Source organism: Pseudophryne corroboree, chromosome 4, assembly GCF_028390025.1.
Source record: "Pseudophryne corroboree isolate aPseCor3 chromosome 4, aPseCor3.hap2, whole genome shotgun sequence".
NCBI classification, from domain to species: Eukaryota; Metazoa; Chordata; class Amphibia; order Anura; family Myobatrachidae; genus Pseudophryne; species Pseudophryne corroboree.
In genome coordinates, this window is record NC_086447.1 from 626,218,930 (window position 1) to 626,241,421 (window position 22,492).

Genomic DNA, 22,492 nt, shown 5'->3' on the forward strand with positions numbered 1-22,492 from the left:
CTCATCTCTCTCCGTCTCTCTCTCTCTCTCCTCTTTTCTCTTATATCTCTCATAGTATTATAGCATTGTATTGTATTGCATTTAGGTCAGTGTAGTATTGTCTTTTTTGTATTTATTGTTTAGTTCTGTGGTTAGGAAGTCTTTGTTATATTGTAGTGTATCATTTGTACTGTTATCCCCTTTTTACAAGTATATTAGATATAATACAGTTAATAGGCTTCGGACCCTAAACCAGTATCTGTGTATTTTCTATAGTATTAAGTGTTCACTTGAGCGTCGGTGACGCTCAAGCAGCTTTGTAGTTAGTCAGGTTACACAAGGTTGCACTTACACCCTGTATTCACATTAAGGTATTCTGTGTATTTCATTGGTATAAGGTTTAGACATAAAGGTATAGCGTTGTGAGCGTCTGCGCCGCTGGTGATCTCCTCGTGGTCTCGAGCGAACCGCTACGCCATAGCGAATCATTCTGTCCTGTGATCTCTGGGCCGTGAGCGAACGTGACGCTTGAGCGTCTCGCCTACGGCTGAGCGATCGTTACGCAACCAGCGTACCCTTACGGTACTTCTTAAGTAAACAGCGTACAGTGTTCTTAGACTTCATAAAGGGTTGTAAATACATAAAGGAATTCTGCTTTGTTAGGATGACAGGGAGATAGTAGGTGACTGAAACAGGGGTGACAGGGAGATAGTGGGTGACTGAAGCAGGGGTGACAGGCAGATAGTGGATGACTGAGGCAGGGATGACAGGGAGATAGTAGGTGACTGAGGCAGGGGTGACAGAGAGATAGTTGGTGACTGAGACAGGGGTGACAGAGATAGTAGGTGACTGAGGCAGGGGTGACAGAGAGATAGTGGGTGACTGAGACAGGGGTGACAGAGAGATAGTGTGTGACTGAGACAGTGGTGACAGAGAGATAGTAGGTGACTGAGGCAGGGGTGACAGAGAGATAGTGAGTGACTGAGACAGGGGTGACAGAGAGATAGTGGGTGACTGAGACAGGGGTGACAAAGAGATAGTGGGTGACTGAGGCAGGGGTGACTGGGAGATAGTGGGTGACTGAGAGATAGTGGGTGACTGGTGAGGCAGGGGTGACAGAGAGATAATGGGTGACTGGTGAGGCAGGGGTGACAGGGAGATAGTGGGTGACTGGTGAGGCAGGGGTGACAGGGAGATAGTGGGTGACTGAGACAGGGATGACAGGGAGATAGTAGGTGACTGAAACAGGGGTGACAGGGTGATAGTGGGTGACTGAAATAGCGGTGACAGGGAGATAGTGGACGAGTAAGGCAGGAGTGACCAGTATTTAGTGGGTGACAGGGATATAGTGGGTGACTGAGGCAGGGGAGACATGGAGATAGTGGGTGACTGAAATAGCGGTGACAGGGAGATAGTGGACGAGTAAGGCAGGAGTGACCAGTATTTAGTGGGTGACAGGGAGATAGTGGGTGACTGAAGTAGGGGTGACAGAGAGATAGTGGGCGAGTAAGGCAGGATTGACCAGTAGTTAATGAGTGACAGGGAGATAGTGGGTGACTGAGGTAGGTGTGACAGGGAGATAGTGGGAGACTGAGGCAGGGGTGACAGGTAGATAGTGGGTGACTGAAGCAGGGGTGACAGGAAGATAGTGGGTGACTGAGGCAGGGATGACAGGGAGATAGTGGGTGACTAAGGCAGGGGTGACTGGGAGATAGTGACTGAGGCAGAGGTGACAGGGAGATAGTGAGTGACTGAAGCAGTGGTGACAGGGAGATAGTGGATGACTGAGGCAGGGATGACGGAGATATTATGTGACTGATACAGGGGTGACAGGGAGATAGTGGGTGACTGAAGCAGGGGTGACAGGGATATAGTGGATGACTGAGGCAGGGATGACAGGGAGATAGTAGGTGACTGAGGCAGGGGTGACAGAGAGATAATGGGTGACTGAGACAGGGGTGACAGAGATAGGAGGTGACTGAGGCAGGGGTGACAGAGAGATAGTGGGTGACTGAGAAAGGGGTGACAGAGAGATAGTGGGTGACTGATACTGGGGTGACAGAGAGATAGTGGGTGACTGAGGCAGGGGTGACTGGGAGATAGTGGGTGACTGAGGCAGGGGTGACAGGGAGATAGTGGGTGAATGAGGCAGGGATGACAGGGAGATAGTGGGTGACTGAGGCAGGGGTGACTAAGAGATAGTGACTGAGGCAGAGGTGACTGGGAGATAGTGAGTGACTGAAGCAGGGGTGACAGGGAGATAGTGGATGACTTAGGCAGGGATGACAGGGAGATAGTAGGTGACTGAAACAGGGGTGACAGGGAGAAAGTGGGAGACTGAAGCAGGGGTGACAGGGAGATAGTGGATGACTGAGGCAGGAATGACAGGGAGATAGTAGGTGACTGAGGCAGGGGTGACAGAGAGATAGTGGGTGACTGAGACAGAGGTGACAGAGATAGTAGGTGACTGAGGCAGGGGTGACAGAGAGATAGTGGGTGACTGAGACAGGGGTGACAGAGAGATAGTGTGTGACTGAGACAGTGGTGACAAAGAGATAGTGGGTGACTGAGGCAGGGGTGACTGGGAGATAGTGGGTGACTGAGAGATAGTGGGTGACTGGTGAGGCAGGGGTGACAGAGAGATAATGGGTGACTGGTGAGGCAGGGGTGACAGGGAGATAGTGGGTGACTGGTGAGGCAGGGGTGACAGGGAGATAGTGGGTGACTGAGACAGGGATGACAGGGAGATAGTGGGTGACTGAGGCAGGGGTGACAGGGAGATAGTGGGTGACTTAAATAGCGGTGACAGGGAGATAGTGGACGAGTAAGGCAGGAGTGACCAGTATTTAGTGGGTGACAGGGAGATAGTGGGTGACTGAAGTAGGGGTGACAGGGAGATAGTGGGCGAGTAAGGCAGGATTGACCAGTAGTTAGTGAGTGACAGGGAGATAGTGGGTGACTGAAGTAGGTGTGACAGGGAGATAGTGGGTGACTGAGACAGGGGTGACAGAGAGAAAGTAGGTGACTGAGACAGGGGTGACATAGAGATAGTGGGTGACTGAGACAGGGATGACAGAAAGATAGTGGGTGACTGAGACTGGGGTGACAGAGAGATAGTGGGTGACTAAGGCAGGGGTGACTGGGAGATAGTGGGTGACTGAGGCAGGGGTGACAGGGAGATAGTGGGTGACTGAGGCAGGGATGACAGGGAGATAGTGGGTGACTGAGGCAGGGGTGACTAAGAGATAGTGACTGAGGCAGAGGTGACTGGGAGATAGTGAGTGACTGAAGCAGGGGTGACAGGGAGATAGTGGATGACTGAGGCAGGGATGACAGGGAGATAGTAGGTGACTGAAACAGGGGTGACAGGGAGATAGTGGGTGACTGAAGCAGGGGTGACAGGGAGATAGTGGATGACTGAGGCAGGGATGACAGGGAGATAGTAGGTGACTGAGGCAGGGGTGACAGAGAGATAGTGGGTGACAGAGAAAGGGGTGACAGAGATAGTAGGTGACTGAGGCAGGGGTGACAGAGAGATAGTGGGTGACTGAGAAAGGGGTGACAAAGAGATAGTGGGTGACTGAGGCAGGGGTGACTGGGAGATAGTGGGTGACTGAGAGATAGTGGTTGACTGGTGAGGCAGGGGTGACAGAGAGATAATGGGTGACTGGTGAGGCAGGGGTGACAGGGAGATAGTGGGTGACTGGTGAGGCAGGGGTGACAGGGAGATAGTGGGTGACTGAGACAGGGATGACAGTGAGATAGTGGGTGACTGAGGCAGGGGTGACAGGGAGATAGTGGGTGACTTAAATAGCGGTGACAGGGAGATAGTGGACGAGTAAGGCAGGAGTGACCAGTATTTAGTGGGTGACAGGGAGATAGTGGGTGACTGAAGTAGGGGTGACAGGGAGATAGTGGGCGAGTAAGGCAGGATTGACCAGTAGTTAGTGAGTGACAGGGAGATAGTGGGTGACTGAAGTAGGTGTGACAGGGAGATAGTGGGTGACTGAGACAGGGGTGACAGAGAGAAAGTAGGTGACTGAGACAGGGGTGACATAGAGATAGTGGGTGACTGAGACAGGGGTGACAGAAAGATAGTGGGTGACTGAGACTGGGGTGACAGAGAGATAGTGGGTGACTGAGGCAGGGGTGACTGGGAGATAGTGGGTGACTGAGGCAGGGGTGACAGGGAGATAGTGGGTGACTGAGGCAGGGATGACAGGGAGATAGTGGGTGACTGAGGCAGGGGTGACTAAGAGATAGTGACTGAGGCAGAGGTGACTGGGAGATAGTGAGTGACTGAAGCAGGGGTGACAGGGAGATAGTGGATGACTGAGGCAGGGATGACAGGGAGATAGTAGGTGACTGAAACAGGGGTGACAGGGAGATAGTGGGTGACTGAAGCAGGGGTGACAGGGAGATAGTGGATGACTGAGGCAGGGATGACAGGGAGATAGTAGGTGACTGAGGCAGGGGTGACAGAGAGATAGTGGGTGACTGAGAAAGGGGTGACAGAGATAGTAGGTGACTGAGGCAGGGGTGACAGAGAGATAGTGGGTGACTGAGACAGGGGTGACAAAGAGATAGTGGGTGACTGAGGCAGGGGTGACTGGGAGATAGTGGGTGACTGAGAGATAGTGGGTGACTGGTGAGGCAGGGGTGACAGAGAGATAATGGGTGACTGGTGAGGCAGGGGTGACAGGGAGATAGTGGGTGACTGGTGAGGCAGGGGTGACAGGGAGATAGTGGGTGACTGAGGCAGGGGTGACAGGGAGATAGTGGGTGACTTAAATAGCGGTGACAGGGAGATAGTGGACGAGTAAGGCAGGAGTGACCAGTATTTAGTGGGTGACAGGGAGATAGTGGGTGACTGAAGTAGGGGTGACAGGGAGATTGTGGGCGAGTAAGGCAGGATTGACCAGTAGTTAGTGAGTGACAGGGAGATAGTGGGTGACTGAAGTAGGTGTGACAGGGAGATAGTGGGTGACTGAGACAGGGGTGACAGAGAGAAAGTAGGTGACTGAGACAGGGGTGACATAGAGATAGTGGGTGACTGAGACAGGGGTGACAGAAAGATAGTGGGTGACTGAGACTGGGGTGACAGAGAGATAGTGGGTGACTGAGGCAGGGGTGACTGGGAGATAGTGGGTGACTGAGGCAGGGGTGACAGGGAGATAGTGGATGACTGAGGCATGGATGACAGGGAGATAGTAGGTGACTGAGGCAGGGGTGACAGAGAGATAGTGGGTGACTGAGACAGGGGTGACAGAGATAGTAGGTGACTGAGGCAGGGGTGACAGAGAGATAGTGGGTGACTGAGACAGGGGTGACAGAGAGATAGTGTGTGACTGAGACAGTGGTGACAGAGAGATAGTAGGTGACTGAGGCAGGGGTGACAGAGATAGTGGGTGACTGAGACAGGGGTGACGAGAGAGATAGTGGGTGACTGAGACAGGGGTGACAGAGAGATAGTGGGTGACTGAGGCAGGGGTGACTGGGAGATAGTGGGTGACTGAGAGATAGTGGGTGACTGGTGAGGCAGGGGTGACAGGGAGATAATGGGTGACTGGTGATGCAGGGGTGACAGGGAGATAGTGGGTGACTGAGGCAGGGGTGACAGGGAGATAGTGGGTGACTGAAGTAGCGGTGACAGGGAGATAGTGGACGAGTAAGGCAGGAGTGACCAGTATTTAGTGGGTGACAGGGAGATAGTGGTTGACTGAAGTAGGTGTGACAGGGAGATAGTGGGTGACTGAGGCAGGGGTTACAGGGAGATAGTGGGTGACTGAAGCAAGGGTGACAGGAAGATAGTGTGTGACTGAGGCAGGGATGACAGGGATATAGTGGGTGACTGAGGTAGGGGTGACTGGGAGATAGTGGGTGACTGGTGAGGCAGGGGTGACTGGGAGATAGTGGGTGACTGGTGAGGCAGGGGTGACAGGGAGATAGTGGGTAACTGAGACAGGGATGACAGGGAGATAGTGGGTGACTGAGGCAGGGGTGACAGGGAGACAGTGGGTGACTAAAACAGGGGTGACAGGGATATAGTGGGTGACTAAGGCAGGTGTGACATGGAGGTAGTGGGTGAATGGTGAGGCAGGGGTGAAAGGGAGATAGTGGGTGACTGAGGCAGGGTTGACAGGGAAATAGTGGGTGACTGGTGAGGCAGGGGTGACAGGGAGATGGTGGGTGACTGGTGAGGCAGGGGTGACAGGGAGATAGTGGGTGACTGGTGAGGCAGGGGTGACAGGGAGATAGTGGGTGACTGGTGAGGCAGGGGTGACAGGGAGATAGTGGATGACTGGTGAGGCAGGGGTGACAGGGAGATAGTGGGTGACTGGTGAGGTAGGGGTGACATAGAGATAGTGGGTGACTGAAGTAGCGGTGACAGGGAGATAGCGGGCGAGTAAGGCAGGAGTGACCAGTAGTTAGTGGGTTACAGGGAGATAGTGGGTGACTGAAGCAGGGGTGACAGTGAGATAGTGGGTGACTGGGAGATAGAGAGTGACTGAGACAGTGGTGACAGGGAGATAGTGGGTGACTGAGGCAGGGGTGACAGGGAGATAGTGGGTGACTGAGGCAGGGGTGACAGGGAGATAGTAGGTGACTGAAACAGGGGTGACAGGGAGATAGTGGGTGACTGAAGCAGGGGTGACAGGGAGATAGTGGATGACTGAGGTAGGGATGACAGGGAGATAGTAGGTGACTGAAACAGGGGTGACAGGGTGATAGTGGGTGACTGAAGCAGGGGTGACATGGATATAGTGGGTGACTGAAATAGCGGTGACAGGGAGATAGTGGACGAGTAAGGCAGGAGTGACCAGTATTTAGTGGGTGACAGGGAGATAGTGGGTGACTGAGGCAGGGGAGACATGGAGATAGTGGGTGACTGAAATAGCGGTGACAGGGAGATAGTGGACGAGTAAGGCAGGAGTGACCAGTATTTAGTGGGTGACAGGGAGATAGTGGGTGACTGAAGTTGGGGTGACAGGGAGATAGTGGACGAGTAAGGCAGGATTGACCAGTAGTTAGTGAGTGACAGGGAGATAGTGGGTGACTGAAGTAGGTGTGACAGGGAGATAGTGGGAGACTGAGGCAGGGGTGACAGGTAGATAGTGGGTGACTGAAGCAGGGGTGACAGGAAGATAGTGGGTGACTGAGGCAGGGATGACAGGGAGATAGTGGGTGACTGAGGCAGGGGTGACTGGGAGATAGTGACTGAGGCAGAGGTGACAGGGAGATAGTGAGTGACTGAAGCAGGGGTGACAGGGAGATAGTGGATGACTGAGGCAGGGATGACAGGGAGATAGTAGGTGACTGAAACAGGGGTGACAGGGAGATAGTGGGTGACTGAAGCAGGGGTGACAGGGATATAGTGGATGACTGAGGCAGGGATGACAGGGAGATAGTAGGTGACTGAGGCAGGGGTGACAGAGAGAAAGTGGGTGACTGAGACAGGGGTGACAGAGATAGGAGGTGACTGAGGCAGGGGTGACAGAGAGATAGTGGGTGACTGAGACAGGGGTGACAGAGAGATAGTGGGTGACTGAGACAGGGGTGACAGAGAGATAGTAGGTGACTGAGACAGGGGTGACAGAGAGATAGTGGGTGACTGAGACTGGGGTGACAGAGAGATAGTGGGTGACTGAGGCAGGGGTGACTGGGAGATAGTGGGTGACGAGGCAGGGGTGACAGGGAGATAGTGGCTGACTGAGGCAGGTATGACAGGGAGATAGTGGGTGACTGAGGCAGGGGTGACTAAGAGATAGTGGGTGACTGAGGCAGGGGTGACTGGGAGATAGTGGGTGACTGAGAGATAGTGGGTGACTGGTGAGGCAGGGGTGACAGAGAGATAGTGGGTGACTGGTGAGGCAGGGGTGACAGGGAGATAGTAGGTGACTGAGGCAGGGGTGACAGAGAGATAGTGGGTGACTGAGACAGGGGTGACAGAGATAGGAGGTGACTGAGGCAGGGGTGACAGAGAGATAGTGGGTGACTGAGACAGGGGTGACAGAGAGATAGTGGGTGACTGAGACAGGGGTGACAGAGCGATAGTAGGTGACTGAGACAGGGGTGACATAGAGATAGTGGGTGACTGAGACAGGGGTGACAGAGAGATAGTGGGTGACTGAGACTGGGGTGACAGAGAGATAGTGGGTGACTGAGGCAGGGGTGACTGGGAGATAGTGGGTGACTGAGGCAGGGGTGACAGGGAGATAGTGGCTGACTGAGGCAGGGATGACAGGGAGATAGTGGGTGACTGAGGCAGGGGTGACTAAGAGATAGTGACTGAGGCAGAGGTGACTGGGAGATAGTGAGTGACTGAAGCAGGGGTGACAGGGAGATAGTGGATGACTGAGGCAGGGATGACAGGGAGATAGTAGGTGACTGAAACAGGGGTGACAGGGAGATAGTGGGTGACTGAAGTAGGGGTGACAGGGAGATAGTGGATGACTGAGGCAGGGATGACAGGGAGATAGTAGGTGACTGAGGCAGGGGTGACAGAGAGATAGTGGGTGACTGAGACAGGGGTGACAGAGATAGTAGGTGACTGAGGCAGGGGTGACAGAGAGATAGTGGGTGACTGAGACAGGGGTGACAGAGAGATAGTGGGTGACTGAGACAGGGGTGACAAAGAGATAGTGGGTGACTGAGGCAGGGGTGACTGGGAGATAGTGGGTGACTGAGAGATAGTGGGTGACTGGTGAGGCAGGGGTGACAGAGAGATAATGGGTGACTGGTGAGGCAGGGGTGACAGGGAGATAGTGGGTGACTGGTGAGGCAGGGGTGACAGGGAGATAGTGGGTGACTGAGACAGGGATGACAGGGAGATAGTGGGTGACTGAGGCAGGGGTGACAGGGAGATAGTGGGTGACTTAAATAGCGGTGACAGGGAGATAGTGGACGAGTAAGGCAGGAGTGACCAGTATTTAGTGGGTGACAGGGAGATAGTGGGTGACTGAAGTAGGGGTGACATGGAGATAGTGGGCGAGTAAGGCAGGATTGACCAGTAGTTAGTGAGTGACAGGGAGATAGTGGGTGACTGAAGTAGGTGTAACAGGGAGATAGTGGGTGACTGAGACAGGGGTGACAGAAAGATAGTAGGTGACTGATACAGGGGTGACATAGAGATAGTGGGTGACTGAGACAGGGGTGACAGAGAGATAGTGGGTGACTGAGACTGGGGTGACAGAGAGATAGTGGGTGACTGAGGCAGGGGTGACTGGGAGATAGTGGGTGACTGAGGCAGGGGTGACAGGGAGACAGTGGGTGACTGAGACAGGGATGACAGGGAGATAGTGGGTGACTGAGGCAGGGGTGACTGGGAGATAGTGACTGGGAGATAGTGACTGAAGCAGGGGTGACAGGGAGATAGTGGATGACTGAGGCAGGGATGACAGGGAAATAGTGGGTGACTGAGGTAGGGGTGACTGGGAGATAGTGGGTGACTGGTGAGGCAGGGGTGACTGGGAGATAGTGGGTGACTGGTGAGGCAGGGGTGACAGGGAGATAGTGGGTGACTGAGACAGGGATAACAGGGAGATAGTGGGTGACTGAGGCAGGGGAGACAGTGGGTGACTGAGACAGGGGTGACAGGGAGATAGTGGGTGACTAATGCAGAAGTGACATGGAGGTAGTGGGTGAATGGTGAGGCAGGTGTGACAGGGAGATAGTCGGTGACTGAGGCAGGGTTGACAGGGAGATAGTGGGTGACTGGTGAGGCAGGGGTGACTGGGAGATAGTGGGTGACTGGTGAGGCAGGGGTGACAGGGAGATAGTGGGTGACTGAGACAGGGATAACAGGGAGATAGTGGGTGACTGAGGCAGGGGTGACAGGGAGACAGTGGGTGACTGAGACAGGGGTGACAGGGAGATAGTGGGTGACTAAGGCAGAAGTGACATGGAGGTAGTGGGTGAATGGTGAGGCAGGTGTGACAGGGAGATAGTGGGTGACTGAGGCAGGGTTGACAGGGAGATAGTGGGTGACTGGTGAGGCAGGGGTGACAGGGAGATAGTGGGTGACTGGTGAGGCAGGGGTGACAGGGAGATAGTGGGTGACTGGTGAGGCAGGGGTGACAGGGAGATAGTGGGTGACTGGTGAGGCAGGGGTGACAGGGAGATAGTGGGTGACTGGTGAGGTAGGGGTGACAGGGAGATAGTGGGTGACTGAAGTAGCGGTGACAGGGAGATAGTGGGCGAGTAAGGCAGGAGTGACCAGTAGTTAGTGGGTGACTGAAGTAGGGGTGACAGGGAGATAGCGGGCGAGAAAGGCAGGAGTGACCAGTAGTTAGTGGGTTACAGGGAGATAGTGGGTGACTGAAGTAGGTGTGACAGGGAGATAGTGGGTGACAGAGGCAGGGGTGACAGGGAGATAGTGGGTGACTGAAGCAGGGGTGACAGGGAGATAGTGGGTGACTGGGAGATAGAGAGTGACTGAGGCAGGGGTGACAGTGAGATAGTGGGTGACTGAGGCAGGGGTGACAGGGAGATAGTGGGTGACTGAGGCAGGGGTGACAGGGAGATAGTAGGTGACTGAAACAGGGGTGACAGGGAGATAGTGGGTGACTGAAGCAGGGTTGACAGGGAGATAGTGGATGACTGAGGCAGGGATGACAGGGAGATAGTAGGTGACTGAAACTGGGGTGACAGGGTGATAGTGGGTGACTGAAGCAGGGGTGACATGGAGATAGTGGGTGACTGAAATAGCGGTGACAGGGAGATAGTGGACGAGTAAGGCAGGAGTGACCAGTATTTAGTAGGTGACAGAGAGATAGTGGGTGACTGAGACAGGGGTGACAGAGAGATAGTGGGTGACTGAGACAGGGGTGACAGAGAGATAGTGGGTGACTGAGGCAGGGGTGACAGAGATAGTGGGTGACTGAGACAGGGGTGACAGAGAGATAGTGGGTGACTGAGACAGGGGTGACAGAGAGATAGTGGGTGACTGAGGCAGGGGTGACTGGGAGATAGTGGGTGACTGAGAGATAGTGGGTGACTGGTGAGGCAGGGGTGACAGGGAGATAATGGGTGACTGGTGAGGCAGGGGTGACAGGGAGATAGTGGGTGACTGGTGAGGCAGGGGTGACAGGGAGATAGTGGGTGACTGAGACAGGGATGACAGGGAGATAGTGGGTGACTGAGGCAGGGGTGACAGGGAGACAGTGGGTGACTGAGACAGGGATGACAGGGAGATAGTGGGTGACTGAGGCAGGGGTGACTGGGAGATAGTGACTGAGGCAGAGGTGACTGGGAGATAGTGACTGAAGCAGGGGTGACAGGGAGATAGTGGGTGACTGAGGCAGGGATGACAGGGTTACAGTGGGTGACTGAGGTAGGGGTGACTGGGAGATAGTGGGTGACTGGTGAGGCAGGGGTGACTGGGAGATAGTGGGTGACTGGTGAGGCAGGGGTGACAGGGAGATAGTGGGTGACTGAGACAGGGATAACAGGGAGATAGTGGGTGACTGAAGTAGGGGTGACAGGGAGATAGTGGGCGAGTAAGGCAGGATTGACCAGTAGTTAGTGAGTGACAGGGAGATAGTGGGTGACTGAAGTAGGTGTAACAGGGAGATAGTGGGTGACTGAGACAGGGGTGACAGAAAGATAGTAGGTGACTGATACAGGGGTGACATAGAGATAGTGGGTGACTGAGACAGGGGTGACAGAGAGATAGTGGGTGACTGAGACTGGGGTGACAGAGAGATAGTGGGTGACTGAGGCAGGGGTGACTGGGAGATAGTGGGTGACTGAGGCAGGGGTGACAGGGAGATAGTGGGTGACTGAGGCAGGGATGACAGGGAGATAGTGGGTGACTGAGGCAGGGGTGACTAAGAGATAGTGACTGAGGCAGAGGTGACTGGGAGATAGTGAGTGACTGAAGCAGGGGTGACAGGGAGATAGTGGATGACTGAGGCAGGGATGACAGGGAGATAGTAGGTGACTGAAACAGGGGTGACAGGGAGATAGTGGGTGACTGAAGCAGGGGTGACAGGGAGATAGTGGATGACTGAGGCAGGGATGACAGGGAGATAGTAGGTGACTGAGGCAGGGGTGACAGAGAGATAGTGGGTGACTGAGACAGGGGTGACAGAGATAGTAGGTGACTGAGGCAGGGGTGACAGAGAGATAGTGGGTGACTGAGACAGGGGTGACAGAGAGATAGTGTGTGACTGAGACAGTGGTGACAGAGAGATAGTAGGTGACTGAGGCAGGGGTGACAGAGAGATAGTGGGTGACTGAGACAGGGGTGACAGAGAGATAGTGGGTGACTGAGACAGGGGTGACAAAGAGATAGCGGGTGACTGAGGCAGGGGTGACTGGGAGATAGTGGGTGACTGAGAGATAGTGGGTGACTGGTGAGGCAGGGGTGACAGAGAGATAATGGGTGACTGGTGAGGCAGGGGTGACAGGGAGATAGTGGGTGACTGGTGAGGCAGTGGTGACAGGGAGATAGTGGGTGACTGAGACAGGGATGACAGGGAGATAGTGGGTGACTGAGGCAGGGGTGACAGGGAGATAGTGGGTGACTTAAATAGCGGTGACAGGGAGATAGTGGACGAGTAAGGCAGGAGTGACCAGTATTTAGTGGGTGACAGGGAGATAGTGGGTGACTGAAGTAGGGGTGACATGGAGATAGTGGGCGAGTAAGGCAGGATTGACCAGTAGTTAGTGAGTGACAGGGAGATAGTGGGTGACTGAAGTAGGTGTAACAGGGAGATAGTGGGTGACTGAGACAGGGGTGACAGAAAGATAGTAGGTGACTGATACAGGGGTGACATAGAGATAGTGGGTGACTGAGACAGGGGTGACAGAGAGATAGTGGGTGACTGAGACTGGGGTGACAGAGAGATAGTGGGTGACTGAGGCAGGGGTGACTGGGAGATAGTGGGTGACTGAGGCAGGGGTGACAGGGAGGCAGTGGGTGACTGAGACAGGGATGACAGGGAGATAGTGGGTGACTGAGGCAGGGGTGACTGGGAGATAGTGACTGAGGCAGAGGTGACTGGGAGATAGTGACTGAAGCAGGGGTGACAGGGAGATAGTGGATGACTGAGGCAGGGATGACAGGGAAATAGTGGGTGACTGAGGTAGGGGTGACTGGGAGATAGTGGGTGACTGGTGAGGCAGGGGTGACTGGGAGATAGTGGGTGACTGGTGAGGCAGGGGTGACAGGGAGATAGTGGGTGACTGAGACAGGGATAACAGGGAGATAGTGGGTGACTGAGGCAGGGGTGACAGGGAGACAGTGGGTGACTGAGACAGGGGTGACAGGGAGATAGTGGGTGACTAAGGCAGAAGTGACATGGAGGTAGTGGGTGAATGGTGAGGCAGGTGTGACAGGGAGATAGTGGGTGACTGAGGCAGGGTTGACAGGGAGATAGTGGGTGACTGGTGAGGCAGGGGTGACTGGGAGATAGTGGGTGACTGGTGAGGCAGGGGTGACAGGGAGATAGTGGGTGACTGAGACAGGGATAACAGGGAGATAGTGGGTGACTGAGGCAGGGGTGACAGGGAGACAGTGGGTGACTGAGACAGGGGTGACAGGGAGATAGTGGGTGACTAAGGCAGAAGTGACATGGAGGTAGTGGGTGAATGGTGAGGCAGGTGTGACAGGGAGATAGTGGGTGACTGAGGCAGGGTTGACAGGGAGATAGTGGGTGACTGGTGAGGCAGGGGTGACAGGGAGATAGTGGGTGACTGGTGAGGCAGGGGTGACAGGGAGATAGTGGGTGACTGGTGAGGCAGGGGTGACAGGGAGATAGTGGGTGACTGGTGAGGCAGGGGTGACAGGGAGATAGTGGGTGACTGGTGAGGTAGGGGTGACAGGGAGATAGTGGGTGACTGAAGTAGCGGTGACAGGGAGATAGTGGGCGAGTAAGGCAGGAGTGACCAGTAGTTAGTGGGTGACTGAAGTAGGGGTGACAGGGAGATAGCGGGCGAGAAAGGCAGGAGTGACCAGTAGTTAGTGGGTTACAGGGAGATAGTGGGTGACTGAAGTAGGTGTGACAGGGAGATAGTGGGTGACAGAGGCAGGGGTGACAGGGAGATAGTGGGTGACTGAAGCAGGGGTGACAGGGAGATAGTGGGTGACTGGGAGATAGAGAGTGACTGAGGCAGGGGTGACAGTGAGATAGTGGGTGACTGAGGCAGGGGTGACAGGGAGATAGTGGGTGACTGAGGCAGGGGTGACAGGGAGATAGTAGGTGACTGAAACAGGGGTGACAGGGAGATAGTGGGTGACTGAAGCAGGGTTGACAGGGAGATAGTGGATGACTGAGGCAGGGATGACAGGGAGATAGTAGGTGACTGAAACTGGGGTGACAGGGTGATAGTGGGTGACTGAAGCAGGGGTGACATGGAGATAGTGGGTGACTGAAATAGCGGTGACAGGGAGATAGTGGACGAGTAAGGCAGGAGTGACCAGTATTTAGTAGGTGACAGAGAGATAGTGGGTGACTGAGACAGGGGTGACAGAGAGATAGTGGGTGACTGAGACAGGGGTGACAGAGAGATAGTGGGTGACTGAGGCAGGGGTGACAGAGATAGTGGGTGACTGAGACAGGGGTGACAGAGAGATAGTGGGTGACTGAGACAGGGGTGACAGAGAGATAGTGGGTGACTGAGGCAGGGGTGACTGGGAGATAGTGGGTGACTGAGAGATAGTGGGTGACTGGTGAGGCAGGGGTGACAGGGAGATAATGGGTGACTGGTGAGGCAGGGGTGACAGGGAGATAGTGGGTGACTGGTGAGGCAGGGGTGACAGGGAGATAGTGGGTGACTGAGACAGGGATGACAGGGAGATAGTGGGTGACTGAGGCAGGGGTGACAGGGAGACAGTGGGTGACTGAGACAGGGATGACAGGGAGATAGTGGGTGACTGAGGCAGGGGTGACTGGGAGATAGTGACTGAGGCAGAGGTGACTGGGAGATAGTGACTGAAGCAGGGGTGACAGGGAGATAGTGGGTGACTGAGGCAGGGATGACAGGGTTACAGTGGGTGACTGAGGTAGGGGTGACTGGGAGATAGTGGGTGACTGGTGAGGCAGGGGTGACTGGGAGATAGTGGGTGACTGGTGAGGCAGGGGTGACAGGGAGATAGTGGGTGACTGAGACAGGGATAACAGGGAGATAGTGGGTGACTGAAGTAGGGGTGACAGGGAGATAGTGGGCGAGTAAGGCAGGATTGACCAGTAGTTAGTGAGTGACAGGGAGATAGTGGGTGACTGAAGTAGGTGTAACAGGGAGATAGTGGGTGACTGAGACAGGGGTGACAGAAAGATAGTAGGTGACTGATACAGGGGTGACATAGAGATAGTGGGTGACTGAGACAGGGGTGACAGAGAGATAGTGGGTGACTGAGACTGGGGTGACAGAGAGATAGTGGGTGACTGAGGCAGGGGTGACTGGGAGATAGTGGGTGACTGAGGCAGGGGTGACAGGGAGATAGTGGGTGACTGAGGCAGGGATGACAGGGAGATAGTGGGTGACTGAGGCAGGGGTGACTAAGAGATAGTGACTGAGGCAGAGGTGACTGGGAGATAGTGAGTGACTGAAGCAGGGGTGACAGGGAGATAGTGGATGACTGAGGCAGGGATGACAGGGAGATAGTAGGTGACTGAAACAGGGGTGACAGGGAGATAGTGGGTGACTGAAGCAGGGGTGACAGGGAGATAGTGTATGACTGAGGCAGGGATGACAGGGAGATAGTAGGTGACTGAGGCAGGGGTGACAGAGAGATAGTGGGTGACTGAGAAAGGGGTGACAGAGATAGTAGGTGACTGAGGCAGGGGTGACAGAGAGATAGTTGGTGACTAAGACAGGGGTGACAGAGAGATAGTGTGTGACTGAGACAGTGGTGACAGAGAGACAGTAGGTGACTGAGGCAGGGGTGACAGAGATAGTTGGTGACTGAGACAGGGGTGACAGAGTGATAGTGGGTGACTGAGACAGGGGTGACAGAGAGATAGTGGGTGACTGAGGTAGGGGTGACTGGGAGATAGTGGGTGACTGGTGAGGCAGGGGTGACTGGGAGATAGTGGGTGACTGGTGAGGCAGGGGTGACAGGGAGATAGTGGGTGACTGAGACAGGGATAACAGGGAGATAGTGGGTGACTAAGGCAGGGGTGACAGGGAGACAGTGGGTGACTGAGACAGGGGTGACAGGGAGATAGTGGGTGACTAAGGCAGAAGTGACATGGAGGTAGTGGGTGAATGGTGAGGCAGGTGTGACAGGGAGATAGTGGGTGACTGAGGCAGGGTTGACAGGGAGATAGTGGGTGACTGGTGAGGCAGGGGTGACAGGGAGATAGTGGGTGACTGGTGAGGCAGGGGTGACAGGGAGAGAGTGGGTGACTGGTGAGGCAGGGGTGACAGGGAGATAGTGGGTGACTGGTGAGGCAGGGGTGACAGGGAGATAGTGGGTGACTGGTGAGGTAGGGGTGACAGGGAGATAGTGGGTGACTGAAGTAGCGGTGACAGGGAGATAGTGGGCGAGTAAGGCAGGAGTGACCAGTAGTTAGTGGGTGACTGAAGTAGGGGTGACAGGGAGATAGCGGGCGAGTAAGGCAGGAGTGACCAGTAGTTAGTGGGTTACAGGGAGATAGTTAGTGACTGAAGTAGGTGTGACAGGGAGATAGTGGGTGACAGAGGCAGGGGTGACAGGGAGATATTGGGTGACTGAAGCAGGGGTGACAGGGAGATAGTGGGTGACTGGGAGATAGAGAGTGACTGAGGCAGGGGTGACAGTGAGATAGTGGGTGACTGAGGCAGGGGTGACAGGGAGATAGTGGGTGACTGAGGCAGGGGTGACAGGGAGATAGTAGGTGACTGAAACAGGGGTGACAGGGAGATAGTGGGTGACTGAAGCAGGGGTGACAGGGAGATAGTGGATGACTGAGGCAGGGATGACAGGGAGATAGTAGGTGACTGAAACTGGGGTGACAGGGTTATAGTGGGTGACTGAAGCAGGGGTGACATGGAGATAGTGGGTGACTGAAATAGCGGTGACAGGGAGATAGTGGACGAGTAAGGCAGGAGTGACCAGTATTTAGTGGGTGACAGGGAGATAGTGGGTGACTGAAGTAGGGGTGACATGGAGATAGTGGGCGAGTAAGGCAGGAGTGACCAGTATTTAGTGGGTGACAGGGAGATAGTGGGTGACTGAAGTAGGTGTGACAGGGAGATAGTGGGTGACTGAGGCAGGGGTTACAGGGAGATAGTGGGTGACTGAAGCAAGGGTGACAGGAAGATAGTGGGTGACTGAGGCAGGGATGACAGGGATATAGTGGGTGACTGAGACAGGGGTGACAGAGAGATAGTGGATGACTGAGACTGGGGTGACAGAGAGATAGTGGGTGACTGAGGCAGGGGTGACTGGGAGATAGTGGGTGACTGAGGCAGGGGTGACAGGGAGATAGTGGGTGTTTGAGGCAGGGATGACAGGGAGATAGTGGGTGACTGAGGTAGGGGTGACTAAGAGATAGTGACTGAGGCAGAGGTGACTGGGAGATAGTGAGTGACTGAAGCAGTGGTGACAGGGAGATAGTGGATGACTGAGGCAGGGATGACAGGGAGATAGTAGGTGACTGAAACACGGGTGACAGGGAGATAGTGGATGACTGAGGCAGGGATGACAGGGAGATAGTAGGTGACTGAGGCAGGGGTGACAGAGAGATAGTGGGTGACTGAGACAGGGGTGACAGAGATAGTAGGTGACTGAGGCAGGGGTGACAGAGAGATAGTGGGTGACTGAGACAGGGGTGACAGAGAGATAGTGTGTGACTGAGACAGTGGTGACAGAGAGATAGTAGGTGACTGAGGCAGGGGTGACAGAGAGATAGTGGGTGACTGAGACAGGGGTGTCAGAGAGATAGTGGGTGACTGAGACAGGGGTGACAAAGAGATAGTGGGTGACTGAGGCAGGGGTGACTGGGAGATAGTGGGTGACTGAGAGATAGTGGGTGACTGGTGAGGCAGGGGTGACAGAGAGATAATGGGTGACTGGTGAGGCAGGGGTGACAGGGAGATAGTGGGTGACTGGTGAGGCAGGGGTGACAGGGAGATAGTGGGTGACTGAGACAGGGATGACAGGGAGATAGTGGGTGACTGAGGCAGGGGTGACAGGGAGATAGTGGGTGACTTAAATAGCGGTGACAGGGAGATAGTGGACGAGTAAGGCAGGAGTGACCAGTATTTAGTGGGTGACAGGGAGATAGTGGGTGACTGAAGTAGGGGTGACAGGGAGATAGTGGGCGAGTATGGCAGGATTGACCAGTAGTTAGTGAGTGACAGGGAGATAGTGGGTGACTGAAGTAGATGTGACAGGGAGATAGTGGGTGACTGAGACAGGGGTGACAGAGAGATAGTAGGTGACTGAGACAGGGGTGACATAGAGATAGTGGGTGACTGAGACAGGGGTGACAGAGAGATAGTGGGTGACTGAGACTGGGGTGACAGAGAGATAGTGGGTGACTGAGGCAGGGGTGACTGGGAGATAGTGGGTGACTGAGGCAGGGGTGACAGGGAGATAGTGGGTGACTGAGGCAGGGATGACAGGGAGATAGTGGGTGACTGAGGCAGGGGTGACTAAGAGATAGTGACTGAGGCAGAGGTGACTGGGAGATAGTGAGTGACTGAAGCAGGGGTGACAGGGAGATAGTGGATGACTAAGGCAGGGATGACAGGGAGATAGTAGGTGACTGAAACACGGGTGACAGGGAGATAGTGGGTGACTGAAGCAGGGGTGACAGGGAGATAGTGGATGACTGAGGCATGGATGACAGGGAGATAGTAGGTGACTGAGGCAGGGGTGACAGAGAGATAGTGGGTGACTGAGAAAGGGGTGACAGAGATAGTAGGTGACTGAGGCAGGGGTGACAGAGAGATAGTGGGTGACTGAGACAGGGGTGACAGAGAGATAGTGTGTGACTGAGACAGTGGTGACAGAGAGATAGTAGGTGACTGAGGCAGGGGTGACAGAGATAGTGGGTGACTGAGACAGGGGTGACGAGAGAGATAGTGGGTGACTGAGACAGGGGTGACAGAGAGATAGTGGGTGACTGAGGCAGGGGTGACTGGGAGATAGTGGGTGACTGAGAGATAGTGGGTGACTGGTGAGGCAGGGTTGACAGGGAGATAATGGGTGACTGGTGATGCAGGGGTGACAGGGATATAGTGGGTGACTGAGGCAGGGGTGACAGGGAGATAGTGGGTGACTGAAGTAGCGGTGACAGGGAGATAGTGGACGAGTAAGGCAGGAGTGACCAGTATTTAGTGGGTGACAGGGAGATAGTGGTTGACTGAAGTAGGTGTGACAGGGAGATAGTGGGTGACTGAGGCAGGGGTTACAGGGAGATAGTGGGTGACTGAAGCAAGGGTGAAAGGAAGATAGTGGGTGACTGAGGCAGGGATGACAGGGATATAGTGGGTGACTGAGGTAGGGGTGACTGGGAGATAGTGGGTGACTGGTGAGGCAGGGGTGACTGGGAGATAGTGGGTGACTGGTGAGGCAGGGGTGACAGGGAGATATTGGGTAACTGAGACAGGGATGACAGGGAGATAGTGGGTGACTGAGGCAGGGGTGACAGGGAGACAGTGGGTGACTGAAACAGGGGTGACAGGGATATAGTGGGTGACTAAGGCAGGTGTGACATGGAGGTAGTGGGTGAATGGTGAGGCAGGGGTGACAGGGAGATAGTGGGTGACTGAGGCAGGGTTGACAGGGAAATAGTGGGTGACTGGTGAGGCAGGGGTGACAGGGAGATGGTGGGTGACTGGTGAGGCAGGGGTGACAGGGAGATAGTGGGTGACTGGTGAGGCAGGGGTGACAGGGAGATAGTGGGTGACTGGTGAGGCAGGGGTGACAGGGAGATAGTGGATGACTGGTGAGGCAGGGGTGACAGGGAGATAGTGGGTGACTGGTGAGGTAGGGGTGACATGGAGATAGTGGGTGACTGAAGTAGCGGTGACAGGGAGATAGCGGGCGAGTAAGGCAGGAGTGACCAGTAGTTAGTGGGTTACAGGGAGATAGTGGGTGATTGAAGCAGGGGTGACAGTGAGATAGTGGGTGACTGGGAGATAGAGAGTGACTGAGACAGTGGTGACAGGGAGATAGTGGGTGACTGAGGCAGGGGTGACAGGGAGATAGTGGGTGACTGAGGCAGGGGTGACAGGGAGATAGTAGGTGACTGAAACAGGGGTGACAGGGAGATAGTGGGTGACTGAAGCAGGGGTGACAGGGAGATAGTGGATGACTGAGGTAGGGATGACAGGGAGATAGTAGGTGACTGAAACAGGGGTGACAGGGTGATAGTGGGTGACTGAAGCAGGGGTGACATGGAGATAGTGGGTACCTGAAATAGCGGTGACAGGGAGATAGTGGACGAGTAAGGCAGGAGTGACCAGTATTTAGTGGGTGACAGGGAGATAGTGGGTGACTGAGGCAGGGGAGACATGGAGATAGTGGGTGACTGAAATAGCGGTGACAGGGAGATAGTGGACGAGTAAGGCAGGAGTGACCAGTATTTAGTGGGTGACAGGGAGATAGTGGGTGACTGAAGTTGGGGTGACAGGGAGATAGTGGGCGAGTAAGGCAGGATTGACCAGTAGTTAGTGAGTGACAGGGAGATAGTGGGTGACTGAAGTAGGTGTGACAGGGAGATAGTGGGAGACTGAGGCAGGGGTGACAGGTAGATAGTGGGTGACTGAAGCAGGGGTGACAGGAAGATAGTGGGTGACTGAGGCAGGGATGACAGGGAGATAGTGGGTGACTGAGGCAGGGGTGACTGGGAGATAGTGACTGAGGCAGAGGTGACAGGGAGATAGTGAGTGACTGAAGCAGGGGTGACAGGGAGATAGTGGATGACTGAGGCAGGGATGACAGGGAGATAGTAGGTGACTGAAACAGGGGTGACAGGGAGATAGTGGGTGACTGAAGCAGGGGTGACAGGGATATAGTGGATGACTGAGGCAGGGATGACAGGGAGATAGTAGGTGACTGAGGCAGGGGTGACAGAGAGAAAGTGGGTGACTGAGACAGGGGTGACAGAGATAGGAGGTGACTGAGGCAGGGGTGACAGAGAGATAGTGGGTGACTGAGACAGGGGTGACAGAGAGATAGTGGGTGACTGAGACAGGGGTGACAGAGAGATAGTAGGTGACTGAGACAGGGGTGACATAGAGATAGTGGGTGACTGAGACAGGGGTGACAGAGAGATAGTGGGTGACTGAGACTGGGGTGACAGAGAGATAGTGGGTGACTGAGGCAGGGGTGACTGGGAGATAGTGGGTGACTGAGGCAGGGGTGACAGGGAGATAGTGGCTGACTGAGGCAGGTATGACAGGGAGATAGTGGGTGACTGAGGCAGGGGTGACTAAGAGATAGTGACTGAGGCAGAGGTGACTGGGAGATAGTGAGTGACTGAAGCAGGGGTGACAGGGAGATAGTAGGTGACTGAAACAGGGGTGACAGGGAGATAGTGGGTGACTGAAGCAGGGGTGACAGGGAGATAGTGGATGACTGAGGCAGGGATGACAGGGAGATAGTAGGTGACTGAGGCAGGGGTGACAGGGAGATAGTGGGTGACTGAGACAGGGGTGACAGAGATAGTAGGTGACTGAGGCAGGGGTGACAGAGAGATAGTGGGTGACTGAGACAGGGGTGACAGAGAGATAGTGTGTGACTGAGACAGTGGTGACAGAGAGATAGGTGACTGAGGCAGGGGTGACAGAGAGATAGTGGGTGACTGAGACAGGGGTGACAGAGAGATAGTGGGTGACTGAGACAGTGGTGACAAAGAGATAGTGGGTGACTGAGGCAGGGGTGACTGGGAGATAGTGGGTGACTGAGAGATAGTGGGTGACTGGTGAGGCAGGGGTGACAGAGAGATAATGGGTGACTGGTGAGGCAGGGGTGACAGGGAGATAGTAGGTGACTGAGGCAGGGGTGACAGAGAGATAGTGGGTGACTGAGACAGGGGTGACAGAGATAGGAGGTGACTGAGGCAGGGGTGACAGAGAGATAGTGGGTGACTGAGACAGGGGTGACAGAGAGATAGTGGGTGACTGAGACTGGGGTGACAGAGAGATAGTGGGTGACTGAGGCAGGGGTGACTGGGAGATAGTGGGTGACTGAGGCAGGGGTGACAGGGAGATAGTGGCTGACTGAGGCAGGGATGACAGGGAGATAGTGGGTGACTGAGGCAGGGGTGACTAAGAGATAGTGACTGAGGCAGAGGTGACTGGGAGATAGTGAGTGACTGAAGCAGGGGTGACAGGGAGATAGTGGATGACTGAGGCAGGGATGACAGGGAGATAGTAGGTGACTGAAACAGGGGTGACAGGGAGATAGTGGGTGACTGAAGTAGGGGTGACAGGGAGATAGTGGATGACTGAGGCAGGGATGACAGGGAGATAGTAGGTGACTGAGGCAGGGGTGACAGAGAGATAGTGGGTGACTGAGACAGGGGTGACAGAGATAGTAAGTGACTGAGGCAGGGGTGACAGAGAGATAGTG